The sequence below is a fragment of the Notothenia coriiceps genome, unplaced genomic scaffold (genome assembly GCF_000735185.1).
Source record: "Notothenia coriiceps isolate Sejong01 unplaced genomic scaffold, NC01 NC01_scaffold00026101, whole genome shotgun sequence".
In the NCBI taxonomy this organism is placed as follows: domain Eukaryota; kingdom Metazoa; phylum Chordata; class Actinopteri; order Perciformes; family Nototheniidae; genus Notothenia; species Notothenia coriiceps.
In genome coordinates this window covers 147,796-155,320 of record NW_011358802.1, presented here as the reverse complement: position 1 = coordinate 155,320, position 7,525 = coordinate 147,796, and positions in this window count along the sequence as shown.

Genomic DNA, 7,525 nt, shown 5'->3' with positions numbered 1-7,525 from the left:
AAAACATCTATATTGATTCTGACTTTTCTACATCCAACTCACAGGTTTATCATTACTTTGAGAAAAAAGATTATTAATTTAACCCTTTTTAGAAGGGAAGATATGGTCATTTGTTCTGGGAATGTCATTTTCGAGCCTGAGATCTGAAAAACAGGCTCAGGGCTTAACAGGTTAATCGTTTTCGCCTCATTCTGAAAGAAAGAAGTGAAATTTGCCAACGTGACGGCCGTCTTGGTGCGTGGTGCAAGACGGGAGATGTAGTTCATTGAGCGGTTTCACACAAAAACCTGACAAAATTATCCTTTAAATTGACAAACACCATATGTGTAATTCGGGGCACAATNACATTTAAATAATCATAAGAACATGGCATAAACAACATACCATATCCAATATGAAAAAACATTGAAACTCTGTTATTTATTTGCTTTTCCCGGTTCATTTAATCAGTTGTGAGTGTGCTGGCATAAAATTTTATTATCTATATTCATGCATACTTTTACTTAATCACTCCCTTCAATGGAAGATGAGTGTTTACCAGAAATGGTGACCCAACCGCTTTGAGACCCACTGAAAACTTACACTAAGTTAACATCTAAACACTCAGTCCTTTACCTCACCTGAGCTTGTAGTTTTCAGCCTCAGTCTGCACAGCGAGGACTCTCTCCTTTTTCGCCAAGCTCTTACTCGTTAGCGAGCTCGCTAGCCCCGATGCTAACACCACAATACACCGAAACTGGTGCGCGCGCTCTTCTCTCTCGCTCGTGCACACACCACACACACACCTCCCGAGCTCAATGACACAGAGACCACTCGGGCGTTAGTGTCTCTGTATGAATAGTGGACCATGTCAGCAGGCCACATCATGTAGACAGCCAGTCACCCTTTGTGAGGCAGAGTCAGACCCACATTTGCGCAGCGTTGCGTTCACAATACATACATTAAAAAAAAAGATTCCTCAGGCCAGCAGGCCACTTAACAGGCCAGGCCACCGGGAAACCTCCCGGTCCTCCCGATGGCCAGTCCGGGCCTGATAACAGATACAAAAATAAGAATAATTAGGTCAGGAAACGTCAGGGGTCGATTCCAATTTTTTGCCAACCTGCATGCCTGGACTTATTTGCAGGACTTAATATTTATTTACAAATGATATTTTCTCATATTTTGCCTTTACCAAAATATGGCGCTTGCTGAGATTTTGATATATCACTAGTCCATATTGCAGTTTCGATACATTTCGATTAATTGTACAGCACTAATAAGACATGTTTTCACTCCTGTTGAGAAATGAATAGTCACAAAACCACCAAGTCTGCCTGATAGAGTAGAATATGGTCTATGTGGAGATCCTGTGTATACAAATATCCATACAACCTTATATTCATTACTCTTTTCCCCTGTTAGCTTCATATGAGGCTTTTAACTTCTACTTATACACATGTAATTATGCTTTCATGACAGTCAGCATGTCTTTCCATCAACTAAACTAATTTTCATTTGTGTGGGAAGTATGTTACAGGAGTTGGCTCAAATACTCATACGCTGCATCTTGTAAAGCAAAGGCAGGCCCAACAATGCCAGTAACATATATTTTCAGTTTTGTTTTTCCTCCAAAGTATAGTCTTTCTTGTCTTCTAGAGTGAGTTTGTGGTGGAAAATGAAATAATGATGAACAGGAGAGTGTAGTAAAATGTATCTAACAACCCTGTTTTCCCTTTGCATTATTATAGGTAGCAACCTGGCAGAGAAGCCTTTTGTTGAAGCACACTGCAATTTTGAACAACCAATAACAGACTGATAAATATTCTCAAAGTTGGGAGGTGTTTGATTCATAAACCTTGCTTGTACCCAACTCTGAGAGCTCAGACCAAGAGTTAAATTAAGCCAAACCACCTTTCTTATAGCTTTTCACAAACAGAAAGTAATTTAAGCAATTACTAAAACAACAGATGAATTCACCTGTGTGTGTGTTAAAGGTGGGGTAGGTAAGTTTGAGAAACCGGCTCGAGATACACTTTGTTATATTCCATGGAATGCTCTTAACATCCTGATAGCAATGAATATCTTAAGTGCTTTGACAAAAAATCCATTAAAAAATGTCATCTGTGGAAGCCGTAGTACTGTAAAAAGCACGACCAATCATTTTAGCCGGCCCGGCTAAAGTAACTGGATGGCCTACCTGCCTGTCAGCCTTCCATCTGTAAGGAAGTGGTAGATTTTTTTCGGCTGTATATTTTCAAATTCTAGCACACTCGAGCTGGTTTCCCCCAAATTACCTACCCCACCTTTAAATCTGACACACAGACAATGTATAGGATGAGTTTCACAAGATTAAGACTTAAAAGCAAACCTTTGTTTGTCTGTTTCCTTCTCTCCGTCGTTGTCCTTTTTCTTACTTTGGGGCTCCTCTCTGGTCGGTGCTTCAATGAAAGGTTTCTGGGGATTTAAAAAGGGAAGGAAACTGAATAAGAGGTGAAATAATATGATGTTTGTCAAGGTCAGTGGGTAACATCACCAAAGGAAAAAAAAACAGAAATAGAAAGCTAGATATTTGTTTGTACCTGATTTCAAATAAGTATTACCTAGCAAAGATGTAGAGAATTGAGACAGATGTTATAATAAGGGGTGTTTTAGTTTATGAGCAACTGACCTTGTTGTGGCCTTCTTCATCAGCAGTTACGTTTCTTTTCTCTACAGAAGACCCTCCTTTGCTCGGGGAAACTTTTGGCGTTTCCTTTATGCCCTTAGCCTGATCTTTTTTAGGTTTCTCTTCCTGAAAGACACAAGCAAGAGATATTTTTTAAACCAAAAAACCCTTGCAACATTTGCTATAACAACAAAACCTTGGTATGGACAAAAGCATACTCAAAATACTAGTTTTTTTTAACCAACCAACCACCAACCTTTTATTCATCAACACAGGAGGCCACCTGTTGATAATGCCCTCTGGGTGACTCAAAACATTACACTATTGATAAATAAGGCAGTACATCACACAAAACTGACTATAGAGAGGCGAAGTCCGTCCCTTTCCGGGGGCCCTCCATTGGACCTTATTTCGGAAAAATTATGTATTGAAGTCAATGGCGAGAGAAAGATTAACTTTCGATTCCGTTTGAATTGTGCCCCGAATTACACATATGGTGTTTGTCAATTTAAAGGATAATTTTGTCAGGTTTTTGTGTGAAACCGCTCAATGAACNTTTCATTTAACATAACGTTTCAACAGATAGATTCATCAGACTATTTCCACGCACCCATCTATTCATTTATCCACGTCCATTTCATATTCCCTTTTTCCTTTTTTAAGGAAAAAGGGAATATGAAATGGACGTGGATAAATGAATAGATGGGTGCGTGGAAATAGTCTGATGAATCTATCTGTTGAAACGTTATGTTAAATGAAATAAAAAATGTTGTATTAGTGAGCCCCGCTTAATATATATCAATATACTGACATTAACTTACTGTTCTCGGTGTCAATAAATATTTAAGAAATGACATGAACAACCAATCGCTACACAAGGCCTTTTAGGTGACCAGGATATTACAACAAAGGTTCAATTACAAATAGCCACGCCTTTAAGAAATTATATGTCACTTGAATGTGACCATAATTTACTAAATGAACAACACACTGTACTGATGAAGATTTAAAGTTTGCGATTAAGGCCAAACTCACGGGGAATGTTTCCTGAGATAACAAATACATTGAGAATCTAGTTCATTTTCTCATGGACTTTTATACAATTGGACCTCTTTTTGCATCCAGTGGAGCCACCTCCTGTCGGCCATTAAAAATAATGCAGTCTGAAGGCACTTTCATTGTGGTTACTCTTTTTAGACCCATTGGTTGCCCCCTTGAATTGTACACAGTGATGAAAACAAACGTTGTTGCATGTGGTCAGTAATGTCAGCTGGCTAAGTCAGCATGGCAGTAGACTCTCTTTTGGAGGGTTTAATAAGCCACTTCCACTCCCCCATAATTGGTTTGAGATGGCACTCTATACGGCGTAACCTTCACATGCAGGTGTAAATGGAGTGGAAGTAGGGAGAGGGTGTAGGGGCCGGGAAGTTGGGTCAATAATTAACTCCACCAGGAAGTTGTAGGTATACTTTTTCTATTACTTTAGCGTCTTTGAATTGTTCACTTATGCTAAAATATAAGAGAAGCACAAGTAGTACAACGGGTTAGTGTTTCTATTCCGTTTTTGCACATAATTAAATAAATAACTGCTTCATTAAATGTGTTGTTTACACTGTAAACAATCTAAAATAAACCTAAATGAACCCAGTTGCTTTACACAGACCACATGACATATAATAGAACTGAGAAAGTAAGTGTTTCTTATTTGTTAATTATTCTATTTAGAAAATGGCCTCCGTATAATTAGCACCTGCACGCCTTAAGAAGACAAAGTGAATACCACCTGAATATAAAGATGTGACATTCACAACTCCTCCCTTTCATTGCTGCACACAAAACAGATAAAAGAACATATTAAATGCACTGTGTCTCGCACCGTGAAGGCGAGCCTAAAAGAGATTGTGTGAACTCCCTGCCACACCTCCCAATTCTATTCCTCCTCCTCCCTTATCTTCAAAGCGGGAAGAAAAACTCCAAGAACAGGGTTTAGGTCCCAGGAGATACTCAAACAATGAGATCCTCTGACTGCTGCATGTCATATTTCACAATTTAACCTCCTCGGATGATAGTTGAAGGTGGATTAGAGCACATCATTATCAGAAAGATTCTGATTTTCGATTTAAATGTAAATCAGTCTCTTTTTTTTCAATTATTATTGTGCTGCATAACTTGAGGTGTGGGAGCAAGAATTGATAGGTTTCACACTTAAAAGGGGCCCTTTGATACATTTAGAAAAGTCTGTGAAGCAGCGTGTTGGGGATTCATTGAAAACTTGTACTGATAGTCATACATCAGAAATATCTAATCTGATTTCTAGAAATTGTTGGTCATTTTTTGCAACATAACTGATACAATCAGAAGGATATGCTTATTCATTATGGGTTTATTAGGACATTATAAAATGTATTCAAGACATTTTAAAATAACCAACCAAGATGATCCTTCACCATTAAATCTTCTGACATGTTTCAGAAGTCTTGATGGGTATTTTGGCATTATTCCACCAATCAGAACTGTTAACACAAACATTTTTTTTTTAGAGGAACTTCATTGTGCGTGTCCGGCAAGGCACTGCTATTGTGATGAACATTTCAGACAGCAGATGTTATCATTGAATTGCCCACAGCAAAGCAGAGCCCACAGTGACCAATATACATATCTGTCAGGAGTCAGGAGAGTGTTCCGTGATGGAAGAGGTCCAAAAATACTTCACATATCAAACCAAAAAAAGATTCACTTCACAGTGATACTATGAAACATATCTGCCCCAGTTTACCCAATCGAGTACACTAACGGACTCCCTTTATAGAAAGACTAATTGCACGCCCACGCAAAATACCCAGTGTTTAGACGCACGTTACCCATCCAGGACGCATCCAATGATTCCCCAGCTTGCACCTTGCATATGATGCAACCTATTAGGTTTAAGTTGTAGCAAACATTTCCCTCAGAATGATTGAAACATGAATCCATATGAATGTGATCACATCTGTTTGAAAGGAAGCATTCTCACACATGTGATTTCATGTATTGAACAGGATGCATAGATTGTAATATCCTCATTGCATTGTGTTAACCGCAGTAGCAAGTGTTCTTCTGTCTCGTCTTTATATAGTAATCTTATATCCAAACATTAACTAGCTCTCAAATTGATAATGATAATATGTCATACATCTTCAATCACTCTTGGGTCGTGCTACCGACCCCTTGGCCACGTTTTGGTATGTGTGTAACTCTTTACATTATGATTGCAAAAGATTAATGTATGTCAAACATCTGACAAAAAAATGTGTATAGTGGCTGTCGCAGGACTGTATTAAGTCTTTCATGTCATTCAGCTTAAATAAATTGTCATATGGTTAATGTTCCTTTTTACTTATAGTGAAAACTACCCTTGGATGATGGGATGGTAGACTAAAAGCTTTAGGAATCCAAAGTACAACATATAATAAGTACCCTGTATCAAGATTGATGCAAAACAAGCAGGCCCGGACTGGCCATCGGGAGGACCGGGAGGTTTCCCGATGGCCTGGCCTATTAAGTGGCCTGCTGGCCTGAGGAATCTTTTTTTTTATGTATATATTGTATTGTGAACGCAACGCTGCGCAAATGTGGGTCTGACTCTGCCTCACAGAGGGTGACTGGCTGTCTATATGATGTGGCCTGCCGACATGGCCACTTTCATACAGATCATACACTAATGCCCTTGATTGGTCTCTGTGTGTCATTCAAGCTCGGGAGGGTGTGTATGTGTGGCGCGAGCTAGCGAGAGAGAAAGCGTGCGCACCGGTTACGTGTAGTGTTGTTGTTAGCATCTGGTGCTAGCTAGCTGCGCTAACGGATATAATGAGCTGTCAACAAGGTGGAGGAGAGTCCTCTCCTGTCAGACTGAGAGACTGATAACTACAGCTCAGGTGAGGTAAAGGACTCTTGAGTGTTTAGATAGTTAACTTAGTCTAACTTAGTCTAAGTTTTCAGTGGGTCTCAAACGGTTTGGTCACCATTTCTGTAAACACTTATTTCCATTTGAAGGGGGAGTGATTAGTAAAATATGCATGAATAATAGATAATAAAATGTTATGCCCAGACACACTCACAACTATAAATGAACCAAAAACAAATAAATAAACAAGTTTCAATGTTTTTTCATATTGGATATGGTATGTTGTTTATGGCCATGTTCTTATGATTATTTAAATGTATACAGTTCTGTTTCATATGGGTTGAGTCTCTCTTTATTTCCCCCTCAAAGTGCCCCAGATTGATGCATTTAAGTCCAACATTTAAAAAAAAAAAGAAGATCTTACCGGGGGAGCATGGCCCCGGACCCCCCTAGACGATTTGAGGTCCACCTCCACTTAAAATATGTTCACATGGATAGGTTCCTAAATAGATTTGCACTTTAAAAAAAAAATAGTAACCCATGTCCATATGTTTATTCTGGGGTAGTAGATTTAAAGTTTAGGGCTATCACTATGGGCAGCAATGCTGTAAATATTGACAAATAAACCCTGGAAAATGGCATAAAAGAAAACTGGTAGTGTCCTGGCTGGGTGTATAATTCCCAGCCTGATTTATTGTCCCAGTACGGCCCTGTCTGTTATTGAAATGATGTGGCACATTTTTCGTAGGTTTACACGTGCTGTTTCATACGCGTTTATTACCAGCATATCACATAATCCCACTTCCGCCTTAAAATCGGTATGCTTTATGAACACACTACGTCGATGATAAAACGGTGTCGTATAAAAAACGTAATGACTTTCCCATCAGGCGAATGATGAGACTGCCTTGAAGCCGGTGTGGCTCCATGGTGTGGCTGAGGAGATACGGGTCCTTTTTTTTTTTTCATATAGACGATCTTTTTTTCATCCGTTG